Source organism: Eschrichtius robustus, chromosome 3 (assembly GCF_028021215.1).
Source record: "Eschrichtius robustus isolate mEscRob2 chromosome 3, mEscRob2.pri, whole genome shotgun sequence".
Taxonomy (NCBI): domain Eukaryota; kingdom Metazoa; phylum Chordata; class Mammalia; order Artiodactyla; family Eschrichtiidae; genus Eschrichtius; species Eschrichtius robustus.
Genome location: NC_090826.1, coordinates 76,378,091 through 76,393,334, shown reverse-complemented (window position 1 = coordinate 76,393,334; position 15,244 = coordinate 76,378,091). Strand labels below are relative to the sequence as shown.

The following is a 15,244-nucleotide window of genomic DNA, read 5'->3' as shown; positions in this document are numbered from 1 at the left end:
GTAAGAGAGCTGCTTTGAAGTAGTATTTATTTCAGAATCATAGTTGTAAACATGAGAATAACTTAACTGTAGATCCCCATTTAGCTCTTTTGTAATTGCAGAATTATATTTTGCTGCTGTTATATTAGAATAATTTTTGTGTCATTTTGAAATAGAAGTATGAATTTTAAGTGCTAATGCAAGGGTAAATGAAAAACACTTTTTAAATGTGTGCAGTATGTTTATTTTCTCTGTAAGAATCATAAATGTTAAACTAAATAAATTGCCTATAATGGAAGTGATTTATGAGCAAGCTGGTTTGGTCAGACATTATACAAACTTTGGTATACTACAGAATGCTTTGTTGTACTTGTGAAATTCTCTTCTCTAACCTGAATTTACATTCCATGATGATAACATGGTAAATGTAGTGTTATTAAAGTAAGTGAACACATCAAAAAAAAATCTAGAAACAATAAATGCTGGAGAGGGTGTGGAGAAAAAGGAACCCTCCTGCACTGTTGGTGGGAATGTAAATTGATACAGCCACTATAGAGAACAGTATGGAGGTTCCTTAAAAAACTAAAAATAGAACTACCATATGACCCAGCAATCCCATTACTGGGCATATACCCTGAGAAAACCATAATTCAAAAAGATACATGTACCACAGTGTTCATTGCAGCACTATTTACAATAGCCAGGACATGGAAGCAACCTAAATGTCCATCAGCAGATGAATGGATAAAGAAGATGTGGCACATATATACAATGGAATATTACTCAGCCATAAAAAGGAACAAAATTGAGTTATATGTAGTGAGGTGGATGGACCTAGAGTATGTCATACGGAGTGAAGTAAGTCAGAAAGAGAAAAACAAATACCGTGTGCTAACGCATATATATGGAATCTAAAAAAGCAGCACTGATGAACCTAGCGGCAGGGCAGGAATAAAGACACAGATGTAGAGAATGGACTTGAGGACACTGGGCAGGGGAGGGGAAGCTGGGATGAAGTGAGAGAGTAGCACTGACATATATACACTACCAAATGTAAAATGGATGGCTAGTGGGAAGCCACTATGCTGCTGCATAGCACAGGGAGATCAGCTCAGTGCTTTGTGACGACTTAGAGGGATGAGATAGGGAGGGTGGGAGGGAGACTCAATAGGGAGGGGATATGGGGATATGTGTATACATATAGCTGATTCAATTTGCTGTACAGCAGAAACTAACACAACATTGTAAAGCAATTATACTCCAGTAAAGATGTGAAAGGAAATATTTGGTACAAAAATGAAAAAAATAAATAAAAGCTATACAGAGAATTTTAAAACGAAAGATAGGATGGTGACTGAGTTGCTGCTTAGGACTGGGTTGACAGAGATGGCCTAGCCAAAGAGATATTTAAACAGAGATGTGCAAAGAAAGAGTCAGTGATGAAAAATCAGGTATAAGGAACAGCATTTCAAAGAAAAAATGACTTCTGCATTTGACCTCAGGCAGCTGGGTGGGTCAGTATTGCTGTTTATGTAGGAGTATGGGAAGAGCGGCCAGCTGATATAGGAGAGTAGAGAGGGGCTGCATTTCTCAAGTGTGAAATAAGTTTTTAGCTACTTTTGAATGAGTCTGGGCCTTAAAATATTTGAAATTAATTTGAAGGACTAAAGTAAAATCCTGGGCAGGTGTAAACAGGGTCATAGAAGCAGTTGGGGTTGGAGGAAGGTATTAGGCAGAACTATATTTATATCAACAATTTGAATGAACCTAAGTAGAAGATGAAGGCTAGTTGGGAGATTAGTTAAGAGAAAATGTTAAGCCAAAGTTTGTTATTCCATTAACAATGAGGATATAATTCAAGATACTTTTATTAGATGGGGTGACTTAGCATTACTGTCCAGAGGTATAACACTGTCTTCCTATAGTGTAAACTTATAGAGTAAGGTGGTTACTGGTTCCTCTTGTTGTACTTTTGTCAGCTCTGGGATTGATTCATTACAACTGATACTCTGGAGAAGACAGATTCCATGTTTTCCTTTAACAAATATTTTCTGAGCATAGTGATAGGTATAGAGGATATAATGTTAATAAGAGATTGTTTTCTGCCCTCAAAAAGATCACCATCTGGAAAGAAATAAGGGACAAGTAAATTGTCAATTAAGACATAAAATGTTAAGTGTTATCCCAGGGGCGAGAATGAGGTGATGTGAGAGGAATTTAACCCAGTCAGAAGGGGGATTGGAGAAGTTAGGGAATGCTTCCCAGGGGAGTGATATCTATTCTAAGACTCATCAGATGAGCCTGGGTCATTCATGTGACAGCAGAATGTGGAAGTGGATGGGTGATGGAGAGGGGGATGGAGATGTAGCCTGGGGATACAGAGAAGGTGGATGGAGCTCAGTATATACAAGTACAATGTGAGGTGTGAGAACTGTGACTGGAGTGGTAAACCAGAGGTGGAACATGAAAGACATTATCAATCATATCATGGGGCTTGAACTTCACACTGAGTACAAAGGAGAGTCGTTAGAAGGTTTTAAATAGGAGAGTAAAGCATCAGATTGGTACTTTTGAAAGACTCTGGCTGTATGGTGAAGAATGGTTGAAACAGGGCTGCATTGCTAGCACATATGTTGTGTGAATTAGAAAAACAACTTGTGAATTAGAAAAATGTGTTCCCTCTGGGCAGAGAAATGATCAAGTAGTGCCCCCTCAACCTTAATCTTGGGAGCTGAGTTTGGACTGTATTTCACCCCTACTCTCCTTGCCCCTGAAAACGCTGGGTGCTTTCAGGCAGGGCACAACCTACACAATGGTTCACAGTGGCTCTTTTTGCAAAGGGTTATGTAGGAGTCCAAGTGAGTGATGCTGGGGACATGAACTAAGTATAGAGACAGGTGGAGGACTTTTTGATACATTCAGAATTGACAGGATTTGGTAACTGGTTGCAAGAGGGTAAGGAAAGGGAGTGGAAGAGTTTCTGTATGTGTATGTGTGTTCAAATATTCATTACTTCATCCTTCCCTCGCTCCTCTTTTTTTCTCTCTTCCCAGGATGCAGTTCTGTTCTCCAAAGAACTCACTGTACAGTTGAGGGGTGTTAGGGAGGCTTATGCCAAATATGTAAAGAAGTAAATGCATTTGGAAGTTAGATTCTATATGAAGAGTGGAGAGTTGGACACAAAAGAAAGAGTGCTCTATTCTGCCTGAGAGTGGGGGAGACAGTCAGGAAAGGCAGTAGGGGTGGGATTTTGAAAGGGGGGCATATGGTCAGAAGGCAGAAAAGGGAGCCTGAAGATGGTAGGAGTAGAAATGGACAAGGATGAAAGGGGTATGGTGTTCCTGATAAAGACCTAAAGACATAAAACAGTGTGGACTTTTGGGAAACTGAAAGTCTTTGACTGATTAGATGTGTGAGAACAGTGAGATGGTACAGTAAGAGATAGGGAAGTGGAGGCAAGGGCCCCATGGTGGCAGGCCCGGCACTCATTCATTTGACACATATTTTGGTCCTTTTGTCCTTGGTGCCTGGAAAAAGTGATGTATAGTCATAGTCTCTGCCTTTGTGGCATTAGTCTTTATTTTTAAAACAGTTTAAGAATTATTTTGGTTTTGAGCATTACTTTGGGGACAGTGTGGTAGGCATAGTGGGGAGGGGAGAATCAAGACAGAGACCAGGTAGGGGGCATCTTTATCCAGGAGATGATGATGGATGCTGAACTGAGGCAGCATTACTGAAGGTGAGGTGGGGAGAGACAAAGGTTAAGGAGATTTCTGTGACAGGACTTGTTGACTGATTGAATACAAAGTGTGAGGGAATTGTAGGGTCAAGGGATGGTCTCCTGGTCTCTGATTTGAATGACTGGGTGGTGAAATATTTTTCTTTCTCTGAGATAAGAAATTCAGAAGGAGGTATGGGTGAAGAGAATAGTTCAGTTTTATAGAATTATTTCGTTTCCTGACCAAAATTGACAAATCTATATCCAAACAGCTTTCTAAGCTACCCACATTTCACATGTTGGCTCAAAATGTGTGCATGTGTGCGTGTGTGTGTGTGTGTGTGTGTGTGTGTGTGATGTTCATGGTGATGGGGCAGAGGGTGGAGGTGGAACTGAAATCCAATAGCGGGCTTTCTTTGTTATAGTATTATTAGACTCTGGAATCTGGAGAGCAATGAATTGCTCTATGAAGAAGCCTGATAAGGTTCTAGGTATATTTGAGATGCTGTGTGTGCCTGTTTTTAATAAAAGCAGAAGATTTTGATAGTTGTTAGTTCTAAATCTAACCAGAGCTTCAAATTATGGAGTAAGGGATGGCTCTAGTTTCAATACCACCAAACTCCTACTTTTTAATTTCTCATATGTCTCTAGACCAATTTCATGTGAAAGCCACTCTTATTTCCTGATAACCATGTGACAACAGATAGCACTTGTGTAGCACTTTGCTTACATTCCTCATGAGGTCAAACATAACAGGTATTAATGTGCTGATCATCATACAGATTATTGAACAATACAAGGTACTGGGATCATAAATCAAAAAATTAATTAGCAACAAATATAATTTGACTACGTGTTTTACTAAAATGCTATTGTAGGTACAAAAGCTTTAAGACAACTTTCTGGTTTATGGAACAATATAAAGTGATTTGTAATGAATACTTACTTTTTCATATGTCAGCTCTAAGAGTAGGACTACTGCATGAAGATATACAGACTGTGCTTTGTGAAACTCCAGGAGTGCCATTCATATAAGAAATTATTTGAATGGATCCTTTTAGAGTTGTGTATATGGTTGTCCTAGATAAGATTTAGGGTTATGTGGAAACAGAAGACAGAAATGAAGGGAAATGCAGCTAGTCCAAGGGAAGAAGCTGTGCTAGGCACCAGAAGTAGAGGGTGATGGTAGGAGGGCTGATTGGAGATTAAGTCGAAGACTTGCCAAGAAATCCAGCATGGAAAATGACTGGACCTCTTCTTGCAGAAGCTAGAATGGATGATGGGGAGGTGAACATAGGTGTTATCCACAGGAGGGAAGGAAGTGGGAAGACAGCAGGAGTTTGCTGTCTAGAGAATGGGTCTGGATATCAGTTAGTTTGTCACCATAAATTTGTGCAACAATATTGTTCACTGTGATCACTATGAAATCAATTTACTGAGCAGTGTTATCTCTTTGGGATATAAGCATGAAAAAATAATGTTTTTCAGTGTCTATGTTCTAGTGTTTCCCCTATCTCATCAGGTCCCGATTTCTATTACTGACATCATAGTCCAATTCTATTAGTATTGTCAGTTTTGAGTATTTGAAAAGTTTTGTTTTTTTGATGGTTAACACCCAATCCTATTCATTTTAAGACATGTGTCTTTTAAGACATATGTCTTCAGATTTCCTCTTTCCCTTCCTCTAACTCAGGCCAGACTTATGTCTCTGACTTAAAGTAGGGGAGAAAGGAGTATACAGCCTCAGTTTCAATTGACTGCTTCTCCCTTTTCTTAGGGTTTTTCTGCTTGGGTCTTGGGGAGGAGAAATAGGAGAGGCTAATATCTCCTCATAAGCCTGTTCTGCTATTGTGCAGTTTCAGATGTCACTCAGTGGTAGGTGCCAAAAAGTTGTTCCCTAACAGGTTCTTAGATGGGTCCTGTAAAGCTCTTCTCTTTACACAGTCTCTTGGCTTGAGAGATCCCAAGCGGATTAAGCCTAGTCACATTCTACAATTCTACTCAATCGGTAAGAAACTCTACACTTCTTAATGTATCAAACATGCATGAAATCCTCAGTGCATGATGGTGGTCCCACTAGAAAATCTGTCTTCCCCACCTCTCTCCTGCCTATTTCTTCCATGTCAGCAGCATCAGGGCTCTGCCCATCCAGTGGTTCAGCAATGTTGGTGTGAGAGGATTACTAGCTCCTGACTTTGTGGCTTCCTGAGATTTACACTTTATTCAGGAGTATCCTTTTTGGTTTTTGTTTTTGTTTTTGTTTTTTTTGGAGTATCCTTTTTGAACACTGCACTTCCCCCAAAGGACAACTCCTTTCTCTCTCTCCTAGTCCTCTTCTTATAATGGGACTGGTTAGTGTAATGGAATTGGTGGGTGGTGAACTATAGCTTTGGATGACCTAGAACCTCTCACTTGCTATAAAGAGATATGGCTTGCAGTATTCTAAGTTTGGAATCTGGGGTACATAGTACCTTTTGTTCTCAGATTTGCGCCATCATAACTGAAAGTGGAATCTGGGTGAGTACTAAATTGTATCCTGTTTCAATAGCAAAATTCACATGTTCAAGGCAAAAACAGTGTGCTCCTGGGGAATCTGTACATAAATGAAAGGTCAGTGGGTGGATGGGTGAGGATTTTATTTGCAATGGGGTTGATGAATCTCAGTGACTTGATGCTTCAGACCACTTTGAAAACTTGTAATTATTTATATCTTGTAATTTAATATTTGTCTTTTTGCTAGGCTTTAACCTCCATGGATTAAGAATGTCTTTTTAATTCACTACTTTTCCACAGCACCTTAATGCAGAGTGACGGCAAATAGCAGAAGCTTAATAAACTGACTGACTGACTGATTGACAGGTGGCCCTCAGTGCTAAGATCCCTGAGCTTGGGGTACAATAGTACAAAGCTTCTCAGCGTGAGAGCTGCTATGAATTGAACGCTACATTCAGGTGTGGGCCCACACACCTGCCACTTTCTAATGGGATTCACACAACTCTTGGAGGTGATTATTAGTATCACATTTTTACAGAAGAGAAAACTAAGGTTTAATTCTATACCAAAGTCTGCCTCCAAAAAATTAACAATTAGAAAAAAAATTTTTTTATCATTTTTACATATATGTAGCTTAAAATATCAAATATTTTTAAATATTTATAATCAAATCTAACCTTTCCTTATTCTACAAATTAAACCTTTCTTAATCATATATTCTTCCAATTTCTATTCCTTCTCTATGCTCTATTTCATAATCAAGATTCTTGAATTTTGTGTACATTCTTTCTCTATTTATTCACACCACATTATTTCTTTACCATGATTACTCTTATTAAGGTCATTTGTAACTCTATGTTGTTATATTAAATGGTTGCCTCTGAGTGTCTGCGTTCTCTATTCAATGCAGCCAGTATTGAGTGAGTAATCCACAAAGTCAAAGGAGCTTACAGCTTCCTGCTTTCTTTCTTTTAAAATTATTTGTTTTTAAATTAAATTAAGCTAATTTATTTGTTATTTATAATTATTATATAGTTATTTCTATTTTATTATTTATAAATTTTATTTTATTATTTATTTATTATTTGTCTAAGGCAGGGTCCACACTCTTCCACATAAGGAAATTCTTTGCTATTCCACAGTTGTCATCATTGCATACTTCCTTGTTTCAACTGGCCTTGCTGAGGCAACATGGAGAAAATTGAAGTTCATTTCCCAGAAACCACAAGACTTTGGTTAGAGTTGGTCAAAAGAGATATTTGTTTGAAATTTGGAAGGCAGAAGTAAACCAACAGCCATAGCTGTCTGAAGGGAGGGGTGATAGGAGGCAGTAAGAAATAAAACCAGCAGAGGTGGGCTGGCATCCTTACTCTTCCCTACTCCATGTTCAACTTTTTCCTGACTGCTGGCTTTGCTGACCTATCATGATCCCAGACTTACCACAAGACATCTAGCAACAAACTCACAGAGGTGGTAGCTGTGCAGGGGCCACAGGCTACCACAGACTTTTACATCAGCGCCCTCATGGTCCCACTCTAGTCCCTGGCCTTGCTTAGCTTCTAACATTCAACACCAAAAACTAACTCCAGTGCTTCAGTGCTTCTTGACTCTTCAACTCTTTCTTCAGCTACTTCCCCAGTTAACCCTTGTAATAAATTCCCTACTCTGTAATATTCATAGTAGTTCTGTGTCCTTGATGGAACTCTGACTAATATCATTATTGGTTGTTTTAGTTATCTATTAATGTGTACCAAACTATCCCAAAACGTACTGGCTTGAAACCACCATTTTATTATTTTCATGATATTGTGGGTTGACTGGGCTAAGCTAGATGGCTTTTCTGCTGGTCTTACTTGAAGTCTGGTATCCATGAATGAAATCACCTAGAGGCTTGACTTGGAATCAGATAGTTAGGTTCATTTCTTTGTGCATATGGAATCAGAACCTCTTCATCAGCGTAGCTGGGTTTTACACATGGGCTCCCAAGAACACAAAAATGGAAGCTTTCATAATTCCTGCTACATCCTACTAATTAAAGCGAGTCATTGGTCCAGCCCAGACCCAATTTGTGAAGGGACTACACAAAGGCATGAATAACAGGACTTGTGAATCTTTGAAAACACAAAGCTTCCAAACTCCAAAGCTAGTTTTGGAGACTAACTACCATACTTTTCTGTTTGGCCTGCCATAGGCCTAACTCACTTTAATGTTAACTCAAGATGTGCTTTTCTGTGTCCCATTTTAGGCTGCTGTCATGGTGAGTGTTCATCAGACACTATGTTACCAAGTCCAAACATACTCTGCTCTCCTCACAACAGACCAATAAATCAGAGACGAGGTGTTGAGGCAAGGAATACAACTTTATTTGGTAAGCTGGCAGACAGAGAAGATGGCAGACTAAAGTCTCAAAATAACCATCGTATCGGGCTTTGGATGCCAGTTTTTTTTATAGCACAGAGAAGGGGAAGAGATGAGGAAGTGAAGTAAAAAGGCCGTAAGTTTTGCAAATATCACCTGGAATGGCCAGCCTCTGGGAGGGGATGTGTTAATTTCTTCTTTCTTGCAGCCATCCACAGGTGGACAGGGTCCGGATGTTTCCCTGAACAAAGGCACTTTGGTTTAACATTCAGGCAGAGGGGCAGCATTCCCAGAGGCAGGCCATTATGTATAGACAGTATCCTTATAGTGAACAAAAGCAGCGGAAAGCAAGGGTAAAGTAAAAGAAACAGATCCAGCATGTAGTCAGATTTGGCTCTTCCCTGTTACAACTATGGTTGGGGTCCCACCGTCTGCGCGTGCTCTATTAGGTCACTCTGACCTGCAACACCAGCTATCATTGGTAGCATGAAGTAGAAGCACAGAAAGGTAGTTCCCTCAGTTCTGGCTGGGCAGGAGGGATTGTGAATGTGTACCACCCCTCAGTATTATGGCTTTGGGCAGACTCCTGCAGGCAGGTGAAGGACACTTTTGTGACACTGCTGACTGCCACCTCCAGGGGCAGCAGTCAGTTGGTCGCTTTTTTTCCATTCAGAAACCCTGAAGTCATTTGAGACTCTGAGGTTGGTACAAAGGCTGCCCTCTCCCACATAGGGCTGCCTCTTTTCCTTTACTTGGGAAAACTTATATTTATTTTCTGTAGCTAGATCCCCTGCCAGAGGTAATGGTCCTAAGGTTCCCTTTCCAAACCTGGTACTTTTTTTGATTAACTGCATTAACTATTAGACCATGAATGTTGCTGTATGGCTGTAATGGAAAGTTCATGCAGAGATTCCACATTACATGTTTTATTACTAGTTTATCATGGACTATAGCCAGAGCTGGTTCAGTAGACATAAGACCTATGTATGTACTTGCACAGAGCCCCATGCTTAGAAGGCCCTGCACTTGGTTTAATGCTTTGTTGTTGCCATCTTGAAATTCATAATTACAATATTTTTTGAACTGAGGCCCCCCTCATTCTCATTTTACACTGGGTCCCACAAGATATGTTGGTGATCTTAACTACACCAATGGTAGCCATTCATTTTATTTTTATGATTATTAATAATTCACAGTTAGCTCCTTGATGCAGACCTGGGCATAGAGCTCCATCAGTCTCTGTCCTAAGAAGGGATAGCCCAGTACTGGGACCTACTAGAGCTTAGCTACTGCACTGGAATATTGGGAAGGAAGTAACCAGGCTCATAAGCCTTGCTTGCAGAGCTGTGGGGTGGGCAGATAGGAAGGACACAAAGAAAGGCTGACTCATATAGTATATCTATTGCCTACACAGAATTTCAGGCTTTTATCATCTTCTTTGTAATAGGTCAAGTGTCCTACACGTACCACCTCCCAAACCTCCTCCACATTTACCTGTGTATCCAGAACTATTAGCACTGGTTGAGTTGGTGCCAGCTCACTTGAGGAACAGAGTTCCAACAGATTTTCTGCCTCAGCAGCCCAGTCCCCAAATGCCTAAATACAGAGCTCATGTTCCACTGAATGCCATGAGAGTAAATCAGAGCATCCCACTGATTAAGGGCTTCCAACTTTCCTCTGATTTTAGATTCTCTGCACTTCTCATTTAAACTGCAATACCCTTCTTGTCAATCCTGCCACTCAGACCAAATTAATTATGCCAGGTCAAAGTCTGATCTATGTTTAAAGATTGCTAAGGATGACCCCAGGCTCACCTTACTTGGCTTTCATTTTGGTTTACTTCCAAATCAGCGAGTAACTCCTACCAAAGCTGAATGAGATAAGGATGCAAATGATGGGTGATCATCTTCAGTGTCTCTCCAGTTCCTCAGGGAGTTGAATTTTGGTGGTAAAATTCCCTTTGCAACATGAGAAAAACTTTAATTAGAAGAAAAAGAAACCATAAACCAATAAACTTGGACTCAAAGGTCTACCTACTCTCATGAAACCAAATTCTTTCAGCACCAGAGTAGGCCATAGTTCTATGTTCCCTTTTTTTTTTTTTTTTTTGCATTGTTAGGGTCTGTGTAGGTATGGCCATGGCCTGCCACTTAAATCTGCTCTTTTCAATCTACACTCTCTCTTTAATAAATCTAATTCATTACTCTGGCTTTAATGCCATCTATATCCTGACAACCATGAAATGTATATCTCTATTTAACAACTAATTTTGGATTCCAGACCTTTGGATTCAATTGCCAATGTCATAATGCTAGTTGACATTTATTCACAGGCTCCCTAAATGTAAACGTTCAAACTCAGCTCTTTATTCCTTCTATTAAAATCCTCTTTTCCTGAATCTTCCCCATCTCAGTAAATGGCATTTCCATTCATCCATAGTTTCAGTTAGAAATTTAGGATTCATCCTCATATTCATTCCCCTTTATCTCTCTCATACAATCCATGACCATATCTTCCCTATTCCACTTAATTTTATTTTTAGTGTATCCACTTTTCCCCATCCGTCTCCTCTAAGCTAAAATCATTTCAGACCCAGGACAACTGCTATAGCTTTCTTACTGGATGGTATTTCCTTTCATGTACTGCAGATCCCCTTCACACACAGAAACCAGAGAACTGTTTTGAAATGTAAATTAGAGCTCCTTTGCTTTCTCACACTTGTATTTTTACTATTCACATAGACAACTTTAACATTTTGATAAAGTTTGAAATATTATTCCAGAAAACTTTTGTATGAAGTAACATACAACCAGATAGCAAGAAGAAAAAAGTTTTATTTATCACTGTGTATGATAAATGAAACAATGAGTAAATAAATTTATACTTTTAATATTGACTTACAGTTTCAATTATCTCTGGGTATTTATATTTAATCGTTTTAGACTTCTTAAAATTATTTTCATGAGCTAATGATCCACAGCATAATTTAAAAATTCACAGTATCCTTCAATTTTGTTTATTTTATTAAAATCCAGTCCTTGCTCTAATTGCATTTCTTTTCTTCTTTAAAATACAAATAGTGGCACTTAAAATAACACTAACAATTGCAACACATCCAACCACTGACAATACCAAGGTAGAAATGTTAACTCTGAGATTTGGATGACTTTCACCAGCACTGGGATCTGCTTGAGGAATAAACAAAGCTATTTGTGCAATGTTGGATACTTTTGATGTCAAATTGCTTTTATCCACACTTTGAATAGTAATGAATACATAGGTTTCATTTTCTTCTGAGATATTTCCTGGTTTGAATGCAAAGGTTGCCTTGGAGTTGGCCTCGTTTGGCAACAGATCAGTAGTGTTTACTTGCAGAGCATCATCAAAATTATCCCTTAGATCCAGGATGCTTCCACTTATTCTTATGATATACTGTTGAACTAAGGAAAAAAAAGTTACAAATGATGTAGGAACTGGAGCATCCATTTAAAATTCCTTTTTATTAATTCTCCTCAAAAATATTTAGAATGCAAGCTTATATCCAAAGCCATATTTAGTTTTCCATAAAACTGAATTCTGCCAAATGCTACCTTCTCTGCATGAAAAGTGGCGGCATGTTAAAATGTGTCACATTTATGATTCAGAACATGAGATTATAAAATTAATACTTTTCTGAGCTATCAGTTAAAAATTATTTTCCTCTTACCCACCCATTCACCCTTGCTTTTGCCACGAGTACCTTTCACTTAATCAATACTGTATGAACTTCATCCTTACCTTTTCCAACATCAAAATCATCTCCTGATGCTGTCCATGTTATTCTGATCTCATCCCCATCAGGTGTGGCTTCAAGGTCTGTGATTTGACTTGGTGGGTAGAGGTTAGGTAAGGGAAGTTTTGAAACATTTGAAACCACAAATGCACCTCCAGGTGCTGTTCTGGTGAAACTCTCCAAGTTTGTCTGAGTGTCCTCATCAGTTTCAGGTCTTGGTGGATTCTCTTCAATTTTCCCTGCATTAAAAATTTCCTTGTTTATAATGAGCATAATACTATTAGTATTTTCATTTGAATTCCCCATCCCACTTTTCTTCTTTTTTTTCTTACACGCAGTCACATTTTATCAAGTTTGGTTATAAAGTCATAAGTCAAAATAGCAGAGAAAGAAAAATATATGTAAAATATAGTTGTATAAAATATAAAATAAAAATATAGCCTAGAGATATTTTTGAAAGGTTATGAAAAATCATTTACTCAGTATTATCTTTGATGACCTTTACTGATATATATATTTGAATATATAAGACCTAATTGAGCAGAACTTTGGTTTTCTTCTAGTTATGTGTTACCTATTATTCCTTTTACCATTCTTATGTCACAGAAATTATAAAGGTAGTTTGGTAAATCAGAGGCTCCCTGGGCATGGGTGACACTGTTCTTGGAGAGTCATGAGATTCATTGACTTTGTGCTTTCAAACTCTTTGGCAGGAGAATTCTTTCTCTAACATCCTGACCAGGATATCGTAGGATAGAATCAGATAACTAACTGATTTGGAATTAAGGGTGCACAGTAAAAAACGATGCACAATGACTATCTTTTTAAAAGGAATTGCTTTACCTCCCATTATATCCAAGCTGGGAGTAAACCTGGGGAAATTCTGCCAGTCCCCTTCCAACCAGTTCTCTCCCTCCCTGATGCAAGTTCTAAAGAACACTACTTCTGATCATATTCCAATTGCCAACTGAACATTCCCAGAAGTCTTAAAGTAAGGGACAAGATGAAGGAAAGCTAGCAAAGAATATATATTTTTCTAACTAATTCTTTCAGAGTTACTTTGTTGATACAGAAGCAGATACAACTATATATTCTTTTTTTATTATCATAAAATAAACATAACATAAAATTTACCATTTTAACCATTGTTAAGTGTACCATTCAATGTCATTGTCTTAGCCCATTGGACTGCTTTAACAAAATACCATAAACTGAGTGTCTTATAAACACAAAACATTTATTTATCACAGTTCTGGAGGCTGGGAAGTCTAAGATCAAGGTACTGGCAGATTCAGTGTCTAGTGAGAGCCTGCTTCTTGCTTCATAGATAGCCATCTTCTCTCTGTGTCCTCACATGGTAGAAGGGTGAGGGAGTTTTCTAGGGTCTCTTTTATAAAGCACTAATCCCATTCATCAGGACTCTACCCTCATGGCCTAAACACCTCCCAGAGGCCTCACCTCTAAATACCATCATATTTAGGCATTAGGTTTCAGCATGTGAATTTTAGGGGCACACAACATTCAGTCTATAGCAAGCATTAAGTAAGTACACTCACACTGTGCAGCCATCACCACTATCCATCTCTAGAATTTTCAGCAAACCAAATGTTGAAACTCTGGACTGGACAAACGATAGCTCTCCTTTCTTATCTCTTCTCAGCCCCTGGTAACAACTTTATGTTCTACGTTATGTCTCAATGTATTTGACTGTGGTAGGTACCTCATAGAAGTGGAATCATAAAATATTTGTCCTTTGTGTCTGGCTTATTTCACTTAGCATAATGTCTTCAAGTTACATCCATGTTTTAGCATATGTCAGAATTTCATTCCTTTTTAAGGCTGAATACTATTGCATTGTAAGTATATACCATATTTTGTTTATCCATTTATCTGTCAAAGAATTTTGGATTGTTTCCACCTTTTTGCTACTGTTAATAATACTACGATGCACATAGGTGTACAAATATCTCATTGAGACTCTGTTTTCAGTTCTTTTGAGTATGTACCCAGAAGTGGAATTGCTGGATCAAATTGTAATTCTGTGTTGAATTTTTAAAAGAATAGCCATACTGTTTTCCATAGCGGTTGCACCATTTTATGTTCCTACCAGCTGTGCACAAATGTTGCAGTTACTCCATTACCTCACTAACACTTGTTATTTTCTGTTGTCATCCTAATGGATGTGAGGTGGTATCTCATTGTTGTTTTGATTTGCATTTCTCTAATGAATAGGGATGCTGAGCAACTTTTCACGTACTTATGGCCATTTGTATGTATCCTTTGGAGAAATGTCTATTCAAGTCCTTTGCCTATTTTTGAATCAGGTTGTTGTTGTTTTGTTGTTGAGCTTTAGGAGTTCTTTATACTCTGGATATTAACCCCTTATTAGGTATATGTTATGCAAATATTTCATCCTATTTCATAGGTTGCCTTTTCACTCCATTAATAATAGTCTTCTTTGGTGCACAGTTTTTAATTTAATCTATTTTAACTTCTGTTGCCTGTGTTTCTGGTGTCATCCAAGAAATCAAATCTAATGTCATAAAGATTTTCTCCTGTGTTCTCTTCTAAGAGTTTTACAGTTTTAGCACTAACACTTAGGTCTTTGATTCGTTTTGAGTTAATTTTTGCATATGGGGTAAGGAAACGGTCCAGCTTCATTTTTTTTTTTTTTTTTTGCATGTAGGTATTCAATTTGCCCAACACCATTTGTTGAAAAGACTGTTCTTTCCCAATTGAATGGTATTGGCATCCTCATCAAGGATCATTTGACCACGTATACAAGGGTTTATTTCTGGGTTCTCTATTGTATTCCATTGGTCTATATATCTTTATGACGGTACCACACTGTTTTGATTAGTGTAGCTTTGTAGATAATTTAGAAATCAGGAATTATGACCCCTGCGATTTTGTTTTTCAAGATT

General features: G+C 38.3%; 1 long non-coding RNA gene and 1 pseudogene across 1 annotated transcript in view; one reads left to right on the top strand and one right to left on the bottom strand.

Moving 5' to 3' along the window:
* LOC137762387 (uncharacterized) overlaps positions 1–15,244 on the top strand; it is a 248,290-nt gene that overhangs the window by 96,697 nt on the left and 136,349 nt on the right. The window lies entirely within an intron of this gene.
* Positions 11,573–15,244, bottom strand: part of LOC137761712 (calcium-activated chloride channel regulator 4-like) — a 49,343-nt pseudogene continuing 45,671 nt past the window's right edge.